The sequence below is a fragment of the Pelophylax lessonae genome (assembly GCF_965119305.1).
Source record: "Pelophylax lessonae genome assembly, chromosome: 11".
Taxonomy (NCBI): Eukaryota; Metazoa; Chordata; class Amphibia; order Anura; family Ranidae; genus Pelophylax; species Pelophylax lessonae.
In genome coordinates, this window is record NC_138778.1 from 133,483,357 (window position 1) to 133,508,806 (window position 25,450).

General features: G+C 45.0%; 1 protein-coding gene across 2 annotated transcripts in view; it reads left to right on the forward strand.

The window, feature by feature from the left end:
* Positions 1–352: 352 nt before the first annotated feature.
* GRB2 (growth factor receptor bound protein 2) overlaps positions 353–25,450 on the forward strand; it is a 169,545-nt gene continuing 144,447 nt past the window's right edge. For both annotated transcript variants that reach the window (XM_082271910.1, XM_082271911.1), the window contains exon 1: positions 353–465. The gene's annotated coding sequence lies outside the window, so the exon portion shown is untranslated. The remainder of the gene's footprint in view (positions 466–25,450) is intronic.

The following is a 25,450-nucleotide window of genomic DNA, read 5'->3' on the forward strand; positions in this document are numbered from 1 at the left end:
AAGAACTCCTTCGCTCTGCCGTCCTTTGTCTATATGGCGGGTGGGAGGCGGTTAATATAACATTGACACCTGCGGCAGATCGTATGGATGCTGTGCGTTTGCTATAAAGTGCGATGCGAGAAAACGCTGTGAACTTTGTGCGTTTCCTGCATCATACCAGTGTGAACCAGGGCCGAGTGAAGTTCAAAAGATGAAGTATAACATTGTAGTTTACGTGTTTCCCTCACACTTACAATAGCGATAATGGTGTATTAAAGGGACGAGGTCAATGAAGTGTCAAGTCTTGCCCTCACATAACATGGCCGCACACCAGCTTCATTCCCCAGCCCCTAACGCGATGACGCAATGCGCTCTTACGCCCGCGGGATCTGACGTCGCCTCGGAAGTCTCGCGGGAGGATCTGCCCCGGGGCGGAGCGGAAGCGGGCAGAAAGCAGAGAAGGGAGAGGCGGCTCCGCGGAGAACGGTGAGGCCGGTAGCGGGATGGTATCTCCGGGGGTTGGTGGTAGTGGGGTGAGGGGAAGGAGAATTGGGGGGAATGCTGTGGCGCAGGAGGAAGTAGTGCTGAGTGGACACGGTGGTGGAGTGTCAGTGTCAGTGTGGAGAACATCTGTTGGGTGGAGTAGGAGGGAGGGTGTGTGATTGGGAGAGATGATCAGAGCATACACAGCACGATGACTGGTCACTGACACACACACTGTCCCAGTCATCTATGGAGGATAGCCATTGATCGGATCATCAATCACTGACACAACACAGGGAGGATCCTAGGCTTTGTCTAAGAAAGTCTGACCCCCCCATGTGATCAGTGTATATAGCAAGGATTACATCACACTTTGTAGTGGAGTCCTGCCTTGTCTTACTATGCTTGTCCTGAATGGGAGGGAGGCTGTGGGTCATTACAATCACCTGCTACACCCTCTGTGTTCTCATCAGGAGAGTGACAGGGTCTGCATCCTTTTATCAGACTTCCCTGTACCAGAGCTGCTTTGTATGGTTCACAAATGATCACAGAGCATAATAATCCCCATCAGGCTCCCCCCCCCCCCAATCAGGTTGCCTGTCAGAGTCCCCCTTCAGGTTGCCCCCCCCCCCCCCCCCATTTCTATTAGCAGCAGAAAGCATAGGCAGCCCCTGATGACCCTAAAGTTTAGCTCCACCCAAAAGGGAAGCTCCACCTATCTGCCTCCCCCCATTTCTATTAGCAGCAGAAAGCATAGGCAGTCCCTGCTGACCCTAAAGTTTAGCTCCACCCAACAGGGGAATCCCCACCTGTCCCCCCCCCCCCCCTCCCCCTGCATTTGGCAGGTACCTGGTTTTGACAGCGGGGAACTCAGCTGGAAGTTCGGCCACCCTCCTCTTTTCCCCGCCACCAGAGCATTCACAGAGCGCAGCACGCTTTACGCATTAGGGAGCTGGCTATGGAGCCACAAGGCTTCACTGATGATTTCCCGTAGCCAAGATGGTGGCGGCAGCACCCAAGAGCCGATTGAAAAATTAAAAGTGAACTGCGCTCCTAGATCTTCTTAAAGCAATGTCCTCTCAAGTATATATATGTGTGTTAGATCTTCTAGATTAATTCAGATACTGGGCACAGACTTCATAAATTATGACAGAATCGCATCTGCTACAGAATTAATTCTATGTGATTATTTAAAGTGCTTCTGTGCAATCCCATTCTATGTGTAGCCATAAGAAAAACAATATTCAATAAATTATTTCATATTTTCCAAAATAATTGTCTGTTAAAATTAAATATTGCTGTGCCCAGTATTCAATACATTCTGTCATAATTTATGAAATAAGTCTGTGCCCAGTATCTGATCACTTAGAACCCCCAAATATTATATATATATATATACACACAGTATATATAATAGAGAGACCCTAGAGAGTAAAATGGCGATCGTTGCAATCTTTTATGTCCATTAGATTGTAAGCTTTTCTGAGCAGGACCCTCTTAATCCTCTTGTATTTTATTGTATTGTAAATGTGCTGTCTCCCTCTAATATTGTAAAGCGCTGCATAAATTGCTGGTGCTAGAAATCCTTAATAATAATAATAATGTCACACTGTATTTGCGCAGAAGTCTTTCAAACTCAGTTTTTTGGGAAAAAATACACTTTAATGAATTAAAAAAATATATAAAACAGTAAAGTTAGCCCAATTTTTTTGAACAATGTGAAAGATGTTACGCCGAGAATCGTGAGGGAATCATGATCTTTATTCTAAGCAAAAAATCGTGATTCTCATTTTATCCAGAATCCTGCAGCTTTAAATAAAATTGATCAGCCAAAGACCCAACAAGTATGTATGATAAAGGATTATCTAGTGGTGGTGGTGTGGTTTTTTTTTTTATTATTATTTTGGGGGTAAAGGATTTATTCTGAAGCAGCAGAAAATGATCTTTTTGGAAGGTTTACTAATTAAGTGTTGGACAGATAGGATTGACAGCGGAAACCTGTCATTCTAAACACCCAAGCAGCAATTGCTTAACCTCCCTTAGTGCTGGCTCACACACATGCGATGCGGGAACCCTACGAATCCACTGAGGGTTCCCGCATCCCATTCAAAACTCAGGCAGTTCATACTGCCATATGCAAATTGCTGGGGGTGTCAATACAAAGTTGACACCCCCAGATCAGTTCGCATATTGCGGTGTGAACTGTCAGTTCAGACATGACGCGGATCGCATTGTTGTGAACCACCATGCGATCCGATTCTGCTGCGGACCCAAAAAAGGGTTCTTTCCCATAGTTAGTAAACGTAATAACTTTTGTGCAAACCATTCAAAATACGCTTATTGTGTTTTTTTTTTTTTACCAAAAATATGTAGCAGAAAACAAATTGTCGCTCTTTTTTTCAAGAATTAAAAATTGCACAAGTGATCAAATACCACCAAAAGAAAGCTCTATTTGTGAGGGAAAAAAAGGACATAAATTAAATGTGGGTACAGCTTTCGCACGACCGCGCAATTGTCTGTTAAAGTAACGCAGTGCCGAATCGTAAAATATATCCTGGTCAGGAATGGGGTAAAACCATCCGGTCTTAAAGCGGTTAAAAATACGCTCATTGAGAATTTTTTTGTCAAGGTCATGTAGCTAAATACATTTTGGCCTAAATATATGACAAAAATTTAATATATTGGATATTTTTTAACTGTCAAAGTAGAAAATGTCAATTTTTCCGAAATAATTTTCGCTCTTTTTTTATTAATATCGCAAAAAATGAAAAGCGCACAGGTGATCAAATACCACCAAAAGAAAGCTCTGTTTGTGGGGAAAAAAAGGACGTAAATTTTGCTTGGGTACGGCATTGCATGACCGCGCAATTGTCAGTTAAAGTCGCACAGCGCCGAATCGCAAAAAGTGGTCTGGACGTAAAGCAGGAAAATCCTCCGGTGGTAAAGTGGTTAAGAGAGATACCTGGGCTGTCATTGCCTTTAAACATATACAATAGCTAATTACTCAATTGACTTTTGTCACAGGAGCCGGGTCAAAAATGATTGGCCTGATTGCACCAGCAGCCAATCAGCTGAAAGCACTGTTCAGGTATTCTGACAACTGGCGTTCCTGACTGCCAGAAATAAATTGGCTGGCAGGGGAGATTCGTCCATCCACACAATTTATGTGGGAGGAGGACTCTTGAGAATTCTTTTGTTCAGCTAGCAGGTACAGGTAGAGCTAAAAAAATTTAAAATATCATTAAAAAGTTAATTTATTTCAGTAATTCAATTCAAAAGTGAAACTCATATAATTTATATAGATGCCTTACACACAGATTGATATATTTTATGATTTTTTTTTTCTATTAATTTTGATAATTATGGCATACAACTAGTGAAAATCCAAAATTCAGTATCTCAGAATATTATATAAGACCTAAAAAAAAAAAGGATTTTATTACAGAAATGTTGGCTTACTGAAAAGTATGTCCATGTACAGTATAGGATGCACTCAATACTTGGTCGGGGCTCCTTTTTGCATGAATTACTGCATCAATGTGGTGTGGCATGGAGGTGATCAGCTTGTGGCACTGCTGAGGTGTTATGGAAGCCCAGGTTGCTGTGATTGCGACCTCCATCTCATCTGCATTGTTGGGTCTGGTGTCTCTCATCTTCCTCTTGACAATACCCTACAGATTCTCTATGGGGTTTAGGTCAGGCGAGTTTCCTGGCTAATCAAGCACAGTGATACCATAATCATTAAACCAGGTATTGGTACTTCTAGCAGGGTGGACAGGTGCCAAGTCCTGCTGGAAAATGAAATCAGCATCTCCATAAAGCTGGTCAGCAGAGGGAAGCATAAAAAGTTTGAGAATTTCCTGGTAGAGGGCTGCGCTGACTTTGGACTTAATAAAACCTAGTGGACCAACACCAGCAGATGACATGGCTCCTCAATTCATCACTGAGTGTGGAAACTTCACACTGGACCTCATGCAACTTGGATTCTGTGCCTCTCCACTCTTCCTCCAGACTCTGGGACCTTCATTTCCAAATGAAATGCGAAATTTTACTTTCATCCGAAAAGAGGACTTTGGACCACTGAGCAAGTTTTTCTCAGTCCTTTTTCTCCTTAGCCCATGCCATGTAAGATGCTCCTGACTCGATCTCTGGTTCAGGAGTGGCTTGACACAAGGAATGCAACAGTTATAGCCTATATCCTGGATATGTCTGTGTGTGGTGGCTCTTGAAGCACTAATACCAGCCATAGTCCACTCCTTGTAAATCTCCCCCAAATTCTTGAATGGCCTTTGCTAAAGAATCCTTTCCTTCCAGTCAACTTTTCATTATTATGCTGTGATATAGCACTCTGTGAACAGCCAGCTTCTTTAGCAATGACCTTTTGTGACTTACCCTGCTTGTGGAGAGTGTCGGTGACTGTCTTCTGGACAACTGTCAAGTCAGCAGTCTTCCCCCATGATTGTGTAACCTACTGAACCAGACTAAAGTTGGCCATACATTATAAATTTTTCCTATTTAAGTTCCTTTACAATTACCGTCAACTAAGTAGTGCAAGGGCCTACCTGATTGCATACAAATTGAAAATGTTTAGGTTTGACCTCATATTATATGGTTTTCGTAAATCTAAAGGAAAATTGTACAAGAAGATTGCATAATGCATGGCTAGCCTTATGGACTATACACACTATAAGATTTTCTGAAGACTTTTTCCTTTAGACTTACCAAAACCATATAATATGATGCCCTCATATTATATAACTTAAACACTTTCAATTTGTATGCAATCTGGCAGGTCCTTGCACTACATAGAAAAGGTAAATCTGAAGGAAATCTAACCACAAAAGTTGGATAGTGTGTATCCAGCTTTAGAGACCATTTAAAGGCTCAGGAAACCTTAAGGGTCCTTTCACACAAGCGATCCGATCAGATCCGCCTGTCAGTTTTTCAGGCGGACCTGATGGGATCCTCCATGCATCCCTATGGGGCAGCGGATGTCAGCAGAGACATGTCTACTGACACCCGCTGCCATCCACATCCGATCCTGTCTGTGAAATCCGGACGGGTGGAAGCCCTATTTTCCATCTGCCCAGGGGATCGGATGAGAGTGGACAGGCGGTCCGTTCTCATCCGATTCCCCCATAGAGAGCAGTGGGGCTCTGACAGCTCCCTCTCCGCACACAGAGAGGAGACGGAGCTGTCACCTGCCTGCTCAGCGGGGGATCTCTGTATCGATCGTGGCGGACCGTGTAAAAGAAGCCTTACAGGTGTTTAGAGTGTGACACCATGTTCCAACAATATTAAACATTTTCACAATATTCTATTTTTCTGAGATACTGAATTTTGGGTTCTCACTAGCTGTAAGCCATATCATGAAAATGAAAAGAAAGAAATGCTTGAAATATATCACTCTGTGTGTAATGCATCTATATAAAATATGAGTTTCACATTTTTAAATAAATTAACTTTTTTATGATATTCCAATTTTTTTTTAATGCACCTGTATCTGGCAAGAATTCAGAGTCCCTATCTGCATACTTGCTTTGTGTTAGGCTAAAGCCCCGTACACACGTACCGATGGTCGGCTTACAAATGTTCCTCTTTTCTCCCCGGGATGTCGGTGTCTGCTGAAAAGTGCAAAGACAGCACAAGAATTTTGTCCGCCGACTGCAGAAGTGATGTCATGTAATGGTTAACTTTCCCTGTGTTTTCTATTTTCTGAGCATGCCCAGTCTTGCAAATCTGCGGTCTGTCGGCCGAATTGTGTACTGACAGGCGAACAATCGTCCGTTCTGGTGTCGGCATACAAATATTTTCATGTTTGCACGAAAGACTTTTGTCCGCGGATTGTGCGCAGACATCTGTCGGAGGCACCATACTAACACGCGTACAATCGGCAGATCCTTCGTCCACCGACGTTTGTATGCCGACGATCGGTACGTGTGTACGGGCCTTAAGTTTACACATGCAGCAGACCTGGCTGCCCCTCTGAAAAACCATCTGTGGTGGATTGCTTTTCAGAGGCATTTGAAAGGCAACAGTGATTATTTTTTGCCTCCTCCCTGCTTGTTTTAACTCTACAAATGCCGCACTACTGCGTCACAACAATTTTGCTTGGATGAGTTATGTTAGGAGCCGCGGTACTGCCTGCTGAACCTGACAGGAGGTTTATTTTTTGGGACAGTTGCAAAGCATTGCAGACCCCTTTGGCTGTGATTTGCGGCTTGAAGTGTTACTAAACCCACAACAGTAAACTCAGTCTGTATATGCAGTAAAGCATGCTTGCTATATTCACTGTGGAATAGAGCTGCTGGATTCATTTTTAAAAATCATGATCTCAATTCACCCCCCCCCCCCCCATCTTAAAACGGCATGTCCTTGATTCATACAGAGCTCTGCTTTCTCACAGCTGTCAATAAAACAGCCTCCAGCAGATGTTTATCCACATTGTTATGGCTGCGAGATAACTATAAACACAATGATTTACAATGTATCATTTCACTCTTTTAGATCAAAGGAATGAACTGTCTGTAAAGACTTACAGCCCATTCAGACTGGCGCGATCCGACTTTGTGGGGCGACCTGTGAAGTCGCAGTGCACAGCGCGCACCGCGACTTCGGCGCGACTTGCAAGGACTTCATATAATTGAAGTCAATGCAAGTCGCCTCCAGGTCACCCCAAAGTAGTACAGGACCCTTTTTCTAAGTCGGAGCGACTTGTGTCGCTCATATTAGAACGGGTCCTTTGCTAATCAATGGCGAGCGACCGAGCGTGACTTGTCAGGCTGACAAGTCACCTGACAAGTCGCGCTAGTCTGAATGGACCCTAAGCCTTTTTCTGATACTTGTTGCTTATAGGTTAAAATTTTTATTTTTTTGCTAGAAAGTTACTGGGAACCCCCAAACATTTTATATATATATTTTTTTTTTTTTAGCAGAGACCCTAGAGAATCAAATGGCGGTTGTTGCAATCTTTCAAACGCAGTTTTTTGGGGACAAAATCACACTTTAATTAATAAAAAAAAAAAAAAACTAAACAGTAAAGTTATCCCTTTTTTTAATATAATGTAAAAGATGATGTTAGGCTGAGAATCGTGATCTTTATTCTAAGCAAAAAAATCATGATTCTCATTTTATCCAGAATCATGCAGCTTTACTGTGAAACCTAAGGGCCCCCAAACCATCTCCTGATAGTACAGAGATTTGGGGGCACTCTGCACATGCTCAGTTTGGTGTGTATTGCTAGAGGTTTTTTTTTTTTTTCTTTTTCTTTCTTGGGAGGGTGCGTGTGATCAGCACAGGGCCAATCAGAACTGTCCAGACAGAGGCTCAGGGGTTTTGCAGCCTTTATAAGACAATCAGGGGAGAATGAAAACTCCTCTTACAAGCTTTAACCAGACACTGATGCGTCATTAGACTGCTATATACCACTGATGAAAAAAGGTAATTAGCAGTTTATATTTACAAAAACAATTGCATTTCCTTGTTCTGTGTACTGTGAGAGACCAGATATAGTGAATTCAGGCTTCTGGGTTTAGTAACACTTAAAAGGGGGCATTCGGGAGGCGGTAAAAACACTGCTCAACCACCTCTTTTTACACCCCCCTCTGCAAATGTAAACAAGCCCTTATTGATTCAAAATGTTTGAAGCTTGAGGGCCAGCATAACATCCATGTAATTAAAGGAGAGGTTTGGTCATAGTCTCCTCCATGCTGCAGCATATTTCCTGTCTGGTGTAGGATGGAGGACTGAGCAATCGCATGTCAGGGCGCCTCCTGAGCCTGGAACAGCTCGACCCCTTTATATTGCAGTTATCTACTGACTGGATCACAGGAGGACAAACGTAAGTGCACTTCTGTGACCCACAAGAGAAGTCTGGCCAAAACGGATTTGTCCTTACTTCTCTTTTAGTATTTGCAGCATGCAATGTCAGCAAGGGCAGCTTGTGTTTCTTGTAGGAAATATTTCCTCTAAGCAGTCTACTGCACATTTCCAGAACTCAAGGAATTTCACCTAGCCAGTTTATCCGAGTGACTTCTCTTCACCTCCTGTTCTGTCTGATACCCGTGTCTTGTGCTGCAAGTATTGGTAGTATCCTCAGTGAGGACCCAGACATTCTTACCATTCCACACTTTATAAAATAAAAACTGATGACCGTATATACTCGAGTATAAGCCAAGTTTTTCAGCATTTTTTTTCATGCTGAAAAAGCCCCCCTTGGATTTTACTCGAGTCAAGGTCTCACTTAACCTTTTCCCTGGTCAGTGCGCATGTGCCGCCGCCGCTCTAGAAAGCCCATACATGTTCGGCTATTCCCGGGCAGACGGCGCATGCGCAGTAACGTGTTGGCGCCGGGTGGCGCCATTTTAAAATGTAAGGCAGAAAGGTAAGTGAGCCTCCTCCGCAGCACTGCAGGTAAAAGTAAGTGAGACTCCTGTACCATGCCCACAGCACTGCATCTCCTGTGCCATGCCTGTACCATCTCCTGTGCCATGCCTGTACCATGCCCGCAGCCCTGCATCTCCTGTACCATGCCCACAGCCCTGCATCTCCTGTACCATGCCCGCAGCCCTGCATCTCCTGTACCATGCCCGCAGCCCTGCATCTCCTGTACCATGCCCGCAGCCCTGCATCTCCTGTACCATGCCCACAGCCCTGCATCTCCTGTACCATGCCCGCAGCCCTGCATCTCCTGTACCATGCCCGCAGCCCCTGTTTTGGGTCTCGTGGTAGTCCAGTTGGGTCAAGTAGCTGCTGCATTTCCCAGCCTAGGCTTATACTCGTTTTTTGTGGTAAAATTAGGTGCCTCAGCTTCTATTCGGGTCGGCATATACTCAAGTATATATGGTATATATTTTGCTGTCTGTGTCCCCACTAAAGATTATGCCTCACTTCCTGTTTTGAAGTGCACCTGTGCCCAGATTATTGACCATTTCTGAACAAGCCGTAAAACCAAATAAAATGGGCTATCCTTCATCTCTGTAAATATAAGGAGAAACTATTTAGGTTTGCAGCATAGGCAATGAAATTTGAAGCTGGATTCACACCTTTGTATTTTTGCTTGATGCATTTCTCATTGAAATCAATTGAAACATGTCAAACACATCTCAACATATGCGTTATGTCCCATCATCGCATGTCGATTTTCATTACAAAGTACATTGGCCATGCACATTAACCTGCGTTAATGCTTTTCCATGGGATTCATTTGGAAACTTGGGGAGAAAAACGTATAGGTGTGAACCCAGCTTTAAGTCTCACATAGACAGTACAAATTTCTGTCCTGCAACCACAGGTTGAAAAAATTAGATGGGATGAGAAGCTGAGAAATCATTAGTAAAAAGCCACACACTTTACACATAATTAGTTAACCATTTGATTGTCCTAGATGTTGACCCCTTCCTAGCCAGTGTCAGTGTATATTGTTAGCACTGATCACTGTAATAATGTCACTGGTGATGTCAGTGGCAGTTAGCCAGTTCCCCTCAGTGTCTGTGTCATATTGCCCACAACACAATCGCAGTCCCATTATAAGGCACTGATCGCCACCATAAGTAGTGGAGATGCACTGAAATTTCACCCAGCGAAAATGGTGTTATCAGCATTTTTTCTGATAAGAGAAAAAGGTGCTGAAAATGCACGCCATTTTGCCACAATTTTACTGTGCTTATGGTTTGCTTTTCATAAGTCGTGTGATTGGAACGCATCAAAGACGTAATGTTGGTGCGTTATTGATGCGTTCTTGCTAAGTTTTCAGTGGGGAGGTATTTTGGTGCAGTTTTTTTTTGCCAAGCAGAATTTTTAACACCACACTGGTCCGTTGCGCTCCTGTTGTGAAGACATACATAGGATTTAAAGGGATATATTTTTTTAAGCTTTTCTTGCGCTAAAGGTGCCAATAATGGCCGACAATAAATTCATATTCATTTAAATACATAATATTAAAGTCTCGGTTTTTTTTTCCTATAAATTAACAAACATGTTATATTTACCTCCTCTATGCAGTTTGTTTTGCACAGAGCAGCCCGGATCCTCCTCTTCTCGGGTCCCTCTTCTGTGCTCCTGGCCCCTCCCTCCTTGCTATGGGGGCACCCGAGCCGAGTCACAACTGCCTGTGTCCATTCAGATGTAGAGCCTCGACCCAGCCCCACCCCCCTCTCTCTACTGATTGGCTAGCTGACTTTGACAGCAGCAGCCAATAGTGCCGCTGCTGTGTCTCAGCCAATCAGGAGGGAAAATCTCAGACACTCGTGAAAATCACTGGACAGAGAGGGACCTCGGGTGAGAGCTGGGCTGTGCTGCACACAGGTTTTTCATATTAGTGCATAGATTGCATTAGGATAAAAAAACCTTCTGACTTTACAATTCCTAACGAAAAAGTTGTATATAATTATTTTTTAAAAACTGCCATTTTCAGTTTTGGTTTTCGGTCACGTGCATCCTGCATTTTCTGTTTTGGTTTTAGCACCAAAATTTTCATTCTGTGAGCCTCTAATTAGTAGTATATAACTTCCAGTATATATACCATAGTTTGTAGACGCTATAACTTTCACGCAAACCAATCAATATACACCTATTAGGACTTTTTGGCTAAAATTTGAATTTTTTAAAACATTTTTTTTATTAGATATGTTTTATAGCAGGAAGTAAATATTTTTCTCAAAATTTTGGGAATTTTTTGTTTGTCGCAAAAAAAAAAAAATATATCAATTTTGTTGGGTACAGCGTTAACATGACTACGTAATGACCAGGTAAAGTAGCACAGTGCCGAGTAGCGAAAAAAATGGCCTGTTTGTGAAGGGGGTAAAATCTTCTGGAGATCAAGTGGTTAAAGAGGAATATTTTTGCAGGCAGAGTGCTGTTATCTCTGTTTAACCCCTTGCTGACTGCCCCACATACATATACTGCAGGGCAGCGGCTCCTCTGCACAGAATCATGTACAGGTACATGATTCTGCACTGCTGGTCTGTGGTGTGCACGCCCGCTACGGGTGACCTGCTACCACTGTGATTGGACACAGCGGGAGCCAGTCAGCGGGGCTGGCGGATCTGCCGATCATTCCCAAGAGAGGCAGAATGGCAGTCTGCATATGTAAACAGGGCAGATTGCTGTTTTGTTAGTACAGAAGATAGAGATCTAGTGTTTCTGATAAGCAGGAATACAGATCTCTGTCTTCCCACAGTTAAAGCACTCCCCAGGGGCACATTTAACCCTTTAATCGCCCCTGATGTTAACCCCCTCCAGTTTTAGTACAGTGACAGTGCATACTTTTGGAGCTGAAGTGGTTAAAGGTAATATTTAGCTGTAAGTGCCCCTTTCTGTAGACCCTGTGCCTGCAATCCTGGCATTTTAGAGCGCTCAGGGGGCAAGGCAGCATCCATCCCCACTGCCTGCAGCCTGTCAGTCTATGGCAGGCTGAAAGCTGTACTGAATGGTAGTCTTGTTTGGGGCCCTGTTTTTCAGGGATGTATGCCCAGAATGCAGGTATTCTGCAAGGGGCCCTAACTGTATGCATTGCTTAGCCTGCCATGCACATAAAAGAAAATATCACATCTAATAGGTCGGTTTAAAATATTTATTCTGGTTGGAGACTGCAAAACATGGACACAAACCATGCCAGCCAGGTTATGAATGTGGATGAGTGGCAGAAGTTTTGTTTAATGTAGCGCCTGAACTTTTAACACTAGGATATCATTGCTGACCACCTTTTGAAAATGCTAGTTGCTTGTTTGTGAAAGCTGAACCAGTGGTCTCCCTCCATACTTTCTAAATCACTGCCCTGATATACATAAGTGTGCAGATCAGGAGCTCTGACTTTGGTGATTGCATACATGTTTGGGGTTAGTGACTCAGAATATGACAGCTAGCATTGTCTGAAGGTCAGCAACAGCTAAGTGACTCAGGCAGAAAAATTGCAATCAATTTGTGACATTTCCCAAAATAAAGAGGAAACCTAATTGCTTCTTAAAACACATTAAAAAAAAATGTAACTTTAAATCTTATATTTATCTCTCATTGTTATTGTTGCATATATGTCAGCCATAGCCAGAAATATCGGCACCCCTGCATTTCTGTCAGATGCACCACTTTGCCCATAAAATTGCTGCAATTACAAATGTTTAGGCATTCTCATGTTTATTTTGTTTTTTATTGGTATGACAAAAAAAAGTGGAGAAACAAAAAGCCAAATCTGACACATTTCACGCAAAACTCCAAAAATGGACTGGACTAAATTGGCACACTCAGTTTAATATTTGGTAGCATACTCCTTGGAAAAAATAACTGAAATCAATCGCTTTCTGTATTCATCAATGAGTTTCTTACACCTCTCTACTGGAATTTTGGCCAGCTGCTCCAGGTCTCTCAGATGGGAAGGGTTCCTTTTCTGCTGTTTTGAGATCTCTCCATGGGTGCTCTATGGGATTTAGATCTGGACTCATTGCTGGCCAGTTCAGTACTCTTCAACACTTTGTTTTAAACCGCTTCTGGGTGCTCTTTGACGTGTGCTTTGGGTCATTGTCCTTCTGTAAGACCCATGACCTCGGACAGTGACCCAACCTTTCTGACACTGGGCCCTACATTGCACCCCAGAAATCTTTGGTAGTCCTTAGATTTCTTAATGTCATGCACATGGTCAAGGCACCCAGTGCCTGAAGCAGCAGAGCATCCCCAAAAAATCAGTTAACCTCCACCATGTTTGACTCTAGAGACTGTATTCTTTTCTTTAAAGGCCTCACTTCTTTTTCTGGAAACAGTAGAATTATGTAATTTTGTTTCGTCTATCCACCGCACATTCTCGCAAAAGGATTTTGGCTTCCTCAGGTAAATTTTTGGCAAACTTCAATCTGGCTTTTTTACGTTTTTGTGTCAGCAATGGGGTCCTCCTTGGTCTCCTACCATGGCATCCCTTTTCTATAAGATGGCACAGTTGTATCCTGTGCCTGAAGGTCAGCTTGAATTTGTCTGGAAGTTAATTGAGCAATACTTTGTTGCAATCTTTGATTAATTTTTCTCTTTGCCCACGTCCAGGGAGATTAACTACAGTGCCATGGACTGTAAACTTCTTGATAATGTTGCGCACAGTGGACAGAGGAACATTAAGATCTCTGGAGATGGACTTTTGAGATTGTCCATGCTTTTCCACAATTTTTGTTCTCAAATCCTCAGGCAGTTTTTTGCTGCTCTTTCTCTTCTCCATACTCTATGTGGCACACAGAGACACACAACAGAAAGGTTGAGTCAACTTTTTACCATTTTAACTGGTTGCAGGTGTGATTTCTATATTGTCAGCACCTAATAATTGATACAGGTGAGTTTATTTACGAATTACAGGAGCATCACAACCTTGGAATGTACAATTTTCCTGCCAATAATTTTGTCCTATCCATTTTTGGAGTTGTGTGGAATGTGTCAGATTTGGCTATTTGCTTCTCTACTTTTTGCTTCTCTACTTTTTTTGTGTCCTACCAATACAAACAAAAGAAATAAACATAAGATGGCCTAAACATTTGTAATGGCAACACATTTCTGGGCGAAGTGGCGCGTTATCTGACAGAAATGCAGGGGTGCTGATATTTTTGGGCATGACTTAATACATTTCAAAACTATCAACTAGGAGTAGCCATCCCCTATTAATTTCTTGTTGATTACTCTGATATATTCCTTGCTTGTACGTGCATGCCCAATGTCACAACATGATCATCAATAACACAATATGATACATTACAGCTTAGTCCTTAGACGTGGTGACTACATTAGTTTCCTTCATTTTTCAGGCTAGGAACTATTGTTAGCAAGTAGAGAGAGTACCTGTTGATCCAGAAATGTTATATCTTGCGTAAGCTACAATGTAGTAAAGATTACCAAATTATTGGTAGTCAAACCCAAGTGGCAACCATGGCTCTCTCAGTAGATAGTGGAGGCATAAATGTAGTCATCCAAGAGCAAGCATGTTGTTCACAAGATTACCAAGTGGAAATAAAGAGAACAACACATGAAAAGCTATGCCACCACCAAATCTTCGGGCTTGTAAGCTGCAATGTATTACATTTATGGGTTTAGATGTGCTTCAAAAGAAAAGAGATATTTTGGCTTTGGAAGGATTTGTCATCTTCCCAACTGTTCTTCATTGCGGGTATTAAAGTGTTTGTTACCCCAAAAAAAAAGGATCCTGCTCCTTTAACGCATGTTATACAGCACCATGCTTGTGCTGTGTCATTTGGCCACCTAAAAAAACCTGGCTGATCCTGCCAGTTTCTGCCCTCCCCCCTGTACACTGACCACAGTTTATCATGGCTGCTGGGCCCTGGCACTGTGGTCAGTGTACGTGCCTCCATCACCCGCAGCTCTGCTCTCTCCTCCCCCCTCCCCTCCCTGCCTGCCTGTCTGTCAGCTCTTACCAATCCCGCCCCCCTTCCTGCTACTGAAATACCTTTAGACCTCACAAACCATCTCCTCTGTTATAAAGCCTCCTATGCTGCAGTGTATGTCCTTTGTAAAAAAAGATGCCCATTTCTACCTGATTTCACAGCGCAGATCGGCGGTGACTCCTTGAGCCTCCCTCTCCTCCTTGGCTGACATCTAGGCTCTCTCCTCCCCCCCCCCCCCCGACTGACGTCAGCGGGGGAATCTCGGCTCCTCCCACTCTAGCTGCCAGATCGGGAGAGGGAGCCTCGAGGAGTCACGCGACCGCCAATCTGCGCTGTGAAATCAGGTAGAAATAGTCATTTCTTTTACAAAGAACGTACACGGCAGCATAGGAGGCTTCATAAACTACAATCTCCTCTGTTATAAAGTGGCTTAACAACCACTTTAGGATATGTAGACTATGCAGCGGTATAGTTTTGAAGAGCGTATGTATCAAGTGAAAAATATTTAGAGAGGCAGATTGTTGGAGGACGTTATTAACAATCCTTGTAGATAGTACAGAAATAATTTACAGCTGGATATGGTTTGCCATAGTGATATTTCAGAGATACTGGATACTCTGGAGCTCAGTAACATAGATCTCCCTAATCGCCTGCATCAGTGGCAGTCAATTTATGAGCTATAGGGGGCTCCTGACAGCACTAATGGGCCGCACGTAATGTTCATTATATGTAATGCTTGAGAGGACTGTCCGAAACTGCAGACCTAATAGAGGAAATGAGGGTCAGAGAGTGTGGACATGAAATATTTTTGGGTTGGGATGCGCTTCAAAAGACAATACAAGACTGGAAACATGTTACATGAGGCTAATGGAGATCAATACTTTTATTCGAATCAATGTTCCCACTACAGACTGCTAAAGTCTGAGAGCCGCATATCGTATACCAAAGGGCTGAAGGCTTGGCACCAGGAACCTACATGCAGTGCAGCAAAGTGGTTAGGAAGTTTTGTATTTTTCTGGTGAGGAGGCACACATCCTGATTTGCCATAATGATGTGAGAGTAACCTGTAACCAAGTAGTACCAAACCAATAACATCACATATATATTAAAGAGACATTGGTAGACCGATCCTAACTCACCTAGTTGTCTAATACAGGGCTCAAAATTTCAAGTCCTGAGCTACTAGCCAGGCCTTAAGTGTCCATTCACACTACCGCGACTTGTCAGCCTGACAAGTCGCGGTCCATGCAGTGCTACAGGACCCGTTCTAATAGGAGCGACACAAGTCGCTCCGACTTAGAAAAAGGTTCCTGTACTACTTCGGGGCGACCTCGGAGCGACTTGCATAGACATTCATTATATGAAGTCCGTGCAAGTCGCGCCAAAGTTGCGGTGCACGCGAATTCACAGGTCGCCCCCGAAGTCGGAGCGACTTAGTGTGAACCGGCACTTAGAGTTAAGCCCCGTACACACGTACTGATCGTCGGCCGAACGATCGGCTGTCTTTTCTCCAGGACTGCACACAAATTTTGTCGGCCAACAACAGCCGACTGCAGAAGTGATGTCATGTGATGGTTAACTTTCCTTGTCTTTTTTTCTTTTCTGAGCATGCCCAGTCTTGCTAATCTGCTGTCTGTCGGCCGAAATCTGTACTGACTGGTGAACAATCGGCCGTTCTGGTGACGGCCAACAAATATTTTAATGCCTGCACGACAGATTCTGTTCGGCCAAAAATGCGGCTGTCGGAAGCATCATACTGACAAGCCTACAATCGGCCGATCGGTCGGCGGCCGAATATTTACGGCCGACAATCGGTACGTGTGTAGGGGGCTTTACTTTCCACCAGTTGCCCCACCCAACCTCCACCCTGCCTATAATTCCACCTCTAAACATCCCCTCTTGAATTATCTCATGACACTGTTAAATGTTGTATGCAAATTAAGTTACAAAAATAAATATTGACAACAACTTTAACAATATTAACATAAAGCATATTTTATTGATCGGACTGTGATAAAATGTGGATAAAATATGATATATATATAAATATACAATAGGCACTGTACACATCATTACTGCCTTGTTAAGTAAATATGCGCTACATCCAGAGTGCAGAATTGAGAGGTGCGCTACGTATAGACCGCAGGGTTGAGAGGTGTGCTACGCTGGGTGATTGGGCGGGAGTGACACCTCTGTAGAGATGACTGGGGAGGCAGCTTGTCTAAAGCCGAGCAGACCCGCCCGAGCTTTGCCGACCACTTGAGCCGAGCTCGAACACTCCACTCGCGAACGCTGCAATTCCATTCGTGAAATGTGAGCAGGCGAGTGGAAATTTTGAGGGCTGGTCTAATATATGAAATAATTTTACAGTGATGCATGTCGTACACTTTTTTCCTCTGTTCATCTTAGTTGCAGTTATAAAATGTCCCATGTCTATCCCTGCTCATTTAGCTGGCAGGACGCCTGATCTCATAGTGTGTTATCTAAAGCTGATTGCATCGCCTGAGTAATAATTGATGAAGATGACTTTTGTGCATGTTTCTCGATACTGTCACATCTTTATTGAACGTGTATAAAAAAAAGAAAAACTTCCTTGTATTACCTCTAGCCACCATAGTTGGCATTTTTTTTTTTTTTTTTTATTGAGTTTTCAAATGACAGATAAAGAAATGGGCACATTAGTATGGGCCTTCAGTAACCTCTACTGTAACTTTATTGCTTTCACAGCTTCCAGTGGATGTGGAAATGTTTGGATGGCTGAATCACTTCCATTAGTTGACAGTTATCTCAAGAAATTTAAACAGACACAGCAGCCAGGAATCTGTTTACAGGCTGGTGCTGCCACCAATATAAGCCTCATGTTGGTGGCATGTAAAATTGTTAAATGAATGTAAACATTTACTTTAAAGTTGACAAAAATGGCATTTTGGTGCCTTCCCCTGTGTATATTCACTATCTATTGCAGGTTTAGTCTAGGGGAGATGGAAAAAAATGTTAATTTACAGTCCTGCAGACATTCTCTCCACCAGTTTTAGTATTGATAACTGGTCCCTGGAAGTCATCCATTCCACTGACATCCTCCTCTTCAATGCAGGACCACCAGTCACTTTTAGTCCTGCATTGTACATAAGGTTGAGGTCCGACTCACATTCCAGGAGTGAAGAAGTTTGCAGGCTGTCTGGGACAGAGGAGTAATCTCGGTTTATCCCCTTAGACCAGTGGTTCTCAAACTTCGTGAGACCGAGACCTAGTACATTTTTCCAAAACCTTCCATGCTCCCAACAGTCTGCCTAAACCAAGCTTCACTCAGACAAGTTTCACTCAAAATGGGCTTAATCAGAGGACCTTTTGATTAAGCCCCTTTTGAGTGAAACTTGTCAGCGTAGGCCTGAAATAATATAGCTTTATGAAGGTTGATGTCTTTGGAGCGCAGCTGACTTGTTTGTTTATTTTGTGTTTACATGTGCCAGGATGGCAGACTCTTGTCCTTCGCCCACCACTCGGTTATACCTTTAATCTCACAGCGAGTGTCATCTGTGCTAAAACAACTGTGCTGTCACTTGGTCCAGAGGCAGCTGAAAGGGGAGGTGTTCCCTCGAACGATGTGTTATGCTGGGAACTGTAGTTCTTCTGTTCCCGCTATGTACCATCACACACTGTATTTCCATAGGTGATTGGGAAGCACTGCCATAGACTAAATGAGCTTCAGATCTTAAATATATGACATTTTTTGTAAGCTCATCAGAGTTCAGCTTTAAGGTTAAAACCAAAATTATTGTACAAAATATGTGCTTGCTGATTATATGCTATACTTTTTGTTTTACCTGAAGTGACATCCTAAATATCTCCTTTCTCTAGTCCTGAGGTTAAAACAAGGCCATAAACCCAAACCAGGTTTTATGAAAAAACTGTGAAAATTAAACATGTAACCATCAATACTTCCCCCCACTATTACGTATTTGGTGCTTTTATGTGCTGTTGATTATACAATAAAGCTTTTATCCAAATTTCCATGAGTGTACAGCCATCTGGAATTGTTTATTTGGAGTTTCACAGTGGTGAGCTGGGCTTGCACCCAATGTTGCACCAGAGAAGGAATCTGATGTTCCGACTTACCTGGAGCAGCGGCAATATACACAATAGGGATCGACCGATTATCGGCAAAGCCGATATATCGAGGGCCGATGTGCACTTTCCCTGATATATCAGAATCGGCCCCTGAAGTTACCAATATTGACGATATTTCGGGAAAGTTCTTGTACTGGAGTGATGCCTGCATCTAGAGGCATCACCCCGATACCGGCGTCCATAGCCGACGGTCGGCTGTCTTGTAATGACAACCGATGCGGCTGAGAAGCCGCTTGGCTGTTATTACAAGGAGCGGGAGGGGACGTCCCCTCCCGCCACCTATTGCGGCTCGTTCGGGTCTCCCGTCCCACTAGGAGACCCGTGCAAGCAGCCGGCATGGCAGCCGAAAACCCGATCAAAGCCACATTCGGCTCTGATCGGGTCTGCATTTAAAAACCCGGAAGTGATGTCTTGACATCATTCCGGGTACTCGGCGCCAGATTATAAAAATGACCGCATTCAAAACAGCCAAACTTGGCGTTTTGAATGCTTTTAAGTGCAGAGGAGGGGTTTGGGGACTTATAGACCCCCAGATCCCTCCACAAGAGTACCTGTCAAGAAAATCAAATCAATGTACAAAAATGTTGGCGCATATCGGCCAATACTGATATGCATTGGCCAAAATATCGGTATCGACAACTAAAAAACCGATATCAGTCGGTCGCTAATACACAAGGCTATTAATCAAGTAGTAGAAAAGAGCAATGATGTACATTTTTACAGGATAGACCTTTAGACACTCATGATAGTCACTTTAAAAAAAGAACATGGTAACTAGTATGCAGGTTACCACAAATATAAAGCTACGCCTCACACTGATAATGCCAACCACTAAGTCTTTATTCAGCCATCCTGGCTTCCTTAGACAGCCCCCATCTATTGGCCACACCCCTTTTGACGTGTTTCTCCCTGATTGGCTTTATTCATAAATATTTATATTTATGGTGTTTCATGGAGTGAGGATGAGCTCTTTTTCCACTGGCACGTAAGCACCAGAGCTCCAAGCGACGCTGATTCTTTCAAGCTTCTAGTAGGCAGGTTACTTTGTATCAGCTTTCAGTCTGTGCGGTCTGTTTGGACATTGTATTGGCTTTCAAATTCATATCAAAAGCTGATTAGACAGCAAATGGCAATTGAAAATTGCTGAGTTGATTTCTGCTTTCGATCTTCAGTACTCAAATTACTGATAGATGTAAGCGGACATTTTTTTTTTTTGCTATCCTGTACTAGGATAAATTATTACAAGTGCAGTTTATTCATATTTTGAAAAGCCCTAAGTGAAGCTGCTGCTTATGGAAATAAAACAACTTTTGCTTTTAGTACTTGCAGACCTAAGATAGGGGAAAAGATATATATTAAAGTGTTACTAAACGCACAACAGTAAAATCAGTGTGTATATGCCGTAAAGCATGCTTGTTATACTCAACTTTGGAACCCGAGGGGTTAATTCTCTACATTGTGTAAAAAAGCTGTTTGATCCTGTCTCCTCTGATCCTCTCTTCCTTCCACTGTCCCCAACATATTAATAGTAAATTAGTAAGCATTATCCAGTTTACTGCCCTTCAAACTTCCGGGGGGGCCGGGCTGTGGCCAGTGGGAGTAAGAAATTACTCCAATGGTATCGGTGGTAGGTATAGCACCCCATCTTTGGTGTCAGTGGGAGGAATAGTACCCCATCTCTGGTGTCAGTGGGAGGAATAGTGCTCCATCACTGGTGTCGGCGGGAGGAATAGTGACCCGTCATTGGTGTTGGCGGGAGGAACAGTGCCCCGTCATTGGTGTCGGCGGGAGGAACAGTGCCCCGTCATTGGTGTCGGCGGGAGGAACAGTGCCCGGTCACTGGTGTCGGCGGGATCAACAGTGCCCGGTCACTGGTGTCGGCGGGAGGAACAGTGCCCGGTCACTGGTGTCGGCGGGAGGAACAGTGCCCGGTCACTGGTGTCGGCGGGAGGAACAGTGCCCGGTCACTGGTGTCGGCGGGAGGAACAGTGCCCGGTCACTGGTGTCGGCGGGAGGAACAGTGCCCGGTCACTGGTGTCGGCGGGAGGAACAGTGCCCGGTCACTGGTGTCGGCGGGAGGAACAGTGCCCGGTCACTGGTGTCGGCGGGAGGAACAGTGCCCAGTCACTGGTGTCGGCGGGTGGAACAGTGCCCCGTCACTGGTGTCGGCGGGTGGAACAGTGCCCCGTCATTGGTGTCGGCGGGTGGAACAGTGCCCCGTCATTGGTGTCGGCGGGAGGAACAGTGCCCCGTCATTGGTGTCGGCGGGAGGAACAGTGCCCCGTCATTGGTGTCGGCGGGAGGAACAGTGCCCGGTCACTGGTGTCGGCGGGATCAACAGTGCCCGGTCACTGGTGTCGGCGGGAGGAACAGTGCCCGGTCACTGGTGTCGGCGGGAGGAACAGTGCCCGGTCACTGGTGTCGGCGGGAGGAACAGTGCCCGGTCACTGGTGTCGGCGGGAGGAACAGTGCCCGGTCACTGGTGTCGGCGGGAGGAACAGTGCCCGGTCACTGGTGTCGGCGGGAGGAACAGTGCCCGGTCACTGGTGTCGGCGGGAGGAACAGTGCCCGGTCACTGGTGTCGGCGGGAGGAACAGTGCCCAGTCACTGGTGTCGGCGGGTGGAACAGTGCCCCGTCATTGGTGTCGGCGGGTGGAACAGTGCCCCGTCATTGGTGTCAGCGGGTGGAACAGTGCCCCGTCATTGGTGTCGGCGGGAGGAACAGTGCCCCGTCATTGGTGTCGGCGGAAGGAACAGTGCCCCGTTATTGGTGTCGGCGGGAGGAACAGTGGCCCGTCATTGGTGTCGGCGGGAGGAACAGTGCCCCGTCATTGGTGTCGGCGGGATTCGTTGGTGCCGGTGGGAGAATTAGTTAAAAAACTCTGGTGTCAGTGGGATAATAGTTCCCCATCATTGGTGCTGGTGGGAGGAATAATACCCCATCATTGGTGTCTTTGGGAGGAGTAGCACCCCTGGTGCCGGTGGGAGGAATAATGCCCCATCATTGGTGTCTTTGGGAGGAGTAGAACCCCTGGTGCCGGTGGGAGGAATAATGCCCCATCATATTGGAAGGAGTAGCACCCCTGGTGCCGGTGGGAGGAATAATGCCCCATCATTGGTGTCATTGGGAGGAGTAGCACCCCATCATTGGCGCCAGTGGGGAGGAATAGTGCTTCATATCGGTGGAAGGAAAAGTGCTCCAGGGGCCAGGTAAAGACCAGCAAAGGGCCATATCTGGCTCCCGGGCTGCAGTGTGGAGACCACTGGTCTGGGATCTCCTGCTGGAACAGAACAGAAGGCACCCATGAGAAATGGTCCTAAAGAAAGAGAGGCATGTGAAATAGAAACGGGTGTTAGTGACTGGAATGAATCACATTTAGCAGAATACAATATTCTTATGTTCTAGTGAGCATTTCCTTTGGTAAGTTCTGTTTTTCCTCATTCTAATATACAAATGACTTCCCTTTTCTCTGTTAATTGGTCAGTGTCTTCTCTGCTATGATGTACGCAGCTTTTTATACAGTTTTGGAGTGTTAGGAAGTGATGCTGAATCCCATTGCTGGAGTGTCATTGTTGAATGTGTTCCAGTAAAAGTGAATATGTTGTCTATTGCAATCAATCAGGCTTCAGTTGTCATTTCTTTAGAACATGCTTCCACTTATATAGAAAAGGTATGTACAGTCAATAGCGTTCAAAAACAGAAAGCTTAAGGGGGCTATGGTGCTAGCTCTTAAATGCCATCTCTAAGTTTTAAAAAAGGTAGGGTCCCCCCCCCATTATACTTATCTAGGTGAATGCAGCATCGGTCCAATGCTGCATCTGCCCCCTCGCCTCTGCACTGAGGACCGAGTGATCGAACGCTGCTGATCGCTCGGTTCTTACAGCTCCCAGACCAGAGAGCTGCTGACTGTCAGTCACCGCTCTCTACTCTGCCCCCTCCTCACTCATTGGAGTGCTGAGCTGTGGAGGGGCCGGGAGTGGCCGGCTCAGCCTGTCAGCGGCTCTCTAGGAAGCTGAGCCGGGTGTCAGTCCAGGGATCTAGGCAGATCCAGACTTCCATTGTCGTGATGACTTGGTGCCTGGACTGACATCTGTGACATCAGCAGAGAGTGGACTTCAGACCACTCTGCTGAAAACAAGTCACAGGAGTGCAGAACGAACTAGACTCCTGTGATCCATAGGAGATGTACAGCCAAACAAGCTTTGGCTGTACATCTCCTTTTAATCTCATCCCCACATGTATGTCTTGCTTTTATTTATTTTATTTTTTTTGTTTTACTGTTCAGATGTATTCAGCCAGGTTATGTGACATGTAGGGTCTTCTTCCTCTGTCTTCTATCTTGCTGGGGGCAGTTGTTTCCTGATGCACTATAAATCAGGGGTGCAGTAATGACACCCCCTTGGAGGAGGGACATGATGTTCATTCATTTATATTATGCTCTTCCTGGGTGAATGAAGGGCAGTGCTCTTAGCAAAGCTATGTAGGATCAGCTTTACTGCTGTGTAGAAAGAGTTTGGTCTGGATGTTAGAGAAAGGCTTCTCACATTTACTTTTGCTTGCTGGTATTTATGGCTGCTGCTTAAGTGCAAGGTGAATTTCACCGCCTGACCTGAGTGCAGCCATCTGTACAGACTGCATCCCGTGCTTTTGAGAACGCATATAAGTCCCTTATGCTATGTTATGATTGGTTCCCTGAATGCAGTGCACATTTTGTGAACAAAATAAACCTTAATTTTAGCTTTAACTCTTACCCCAGCACTTACAGTTTACATCTAGCAATGCTGCTGGCTCCGGCTCTTTTATTGCTGCTTTCCTGAACTTCCTTTCTTCACAAGAAAGAGTTGGCAATGGACAGTGCTGTTACCAGCCAGTCTGTTAGCTTGAAGGAGGAGCAGGGGAATGGCTTTCCATCCTAGGCTATGAGGCTGTGTGTTTTTATTGATGTACAGAGTGTAGGTCGACTACTCTAGTAGGATGCTGCAAGAGAAAGGAGCCAATCTGGAACAGGAAATCTGGGGCAGTGGTCATGGCTCCAGCTTAAACTGGAACATAGGCAAGGATTAGAAGATAAAGAAGCTGCATAGGCAGTAATTAAAGTGGTTCTAAAGCCTAAATGTTTTTCCTTCTTACATTCTGTGCATGAAGGTAAAAAAACCTTTCAGTATGCAGCTCTCCCCTCACCTGAGCCCCATTCCGATCCAGAGATCCCCGATCCGATCAGATTTCAATCCCCCTCATTGGCTGAGACACAATCGGGATGATCCGGACTGCTCTGTGCAAAACCATTAGTCCCCGTTCACACTGAGGCGACCTGTGAGGCGACCTGGTCGCCTCACAGGTCGCCTTCCATAGAGAAGCTGCGGACCCATTCTAATAGGAGCGACACAAGTCGCTCCGACTTAGAAAAAGGGTCCGGAGCTTCTTTGTGGCGACCCGGAGCGACCGTCATAGACTTCAATGTTATGAAGTCCGTGCCGGCCGCTCCGAGGTGGCGGCGCGCTGCTCGCACCGCGACCTCGGAGGTCGCCCCCCAAAGTCGGATCGCCCCAGTGTGAACGGGGCCTTACATAGTGCAGGTAAATAGAACATGTTTGTTATTTTAATAAAAAAAACAAATTGGAGCCTTTACAATCACTTTAAAATAACTGTTGAAACTATTTAAAGGAGAAGTACAGCCAAAGTTTTTTTTGGCTGTACTTCTCCTGTGACCCATTTTCAGCAGACAGCGGGCTGAAGCCTAATGTCGGCTGATGTCATAGAGTCAGTCCAGGCTCAGAGAGATCCCAACCATATGCCTGGACCGGCACCCAGCTCAGCCTCTCGGTGAGCTGCTAAAAGCCTTGGGCGGCTGCTTCCTTCCACAGCCCAGCTCTACAGTGAGTGTGGGGGGAGCAGAGCAGAGAGCTGGTGTCAGTTCACTGAGCTCTGAGAATCCAGTGATCAGAGGGGTTTGATGGTTCCGTTCTCAGTGTTTGACCAGGTGGGGGACACATGGAGTATCCGACCAATGCTGCATCCACCTAGGCAAGGATTATTATTAACCACTTTACGACCGGCGCACGACGATCTACGTCGGCACTCAGCCCCGGCCAGGCAAACTGACGTAGGCCTACGTCAGCACAATTTGCCGGCCCTGTGCGCGCTCCCGCGCGTCCCCGCCGCCGATGATGACTCGATTGGGTTCAGAACCGATCAGTCATCAGGTCCAGGCCAATCATTTTTGGTCTGGACCTGTTGATCGGTCCTGCCCAATCAGATCATCCTCTAAGCCTGTGAAATGTAAACACAGGCTTAGAGGAGATGTGCCCTCCCCCCACAACGGTCTTTTCGGATCCAGCGTGAGAGGAGAGCACATCTTACTGTGAGTACTGCACCAAGCACACCCACACACAGTTAGATAGGCACATTTCACCCCCGATCGCCCCCCCAATTAACCCCTACAGCACCTGACACAACACACACTATATACAGCATATAGCATATACCTATATAC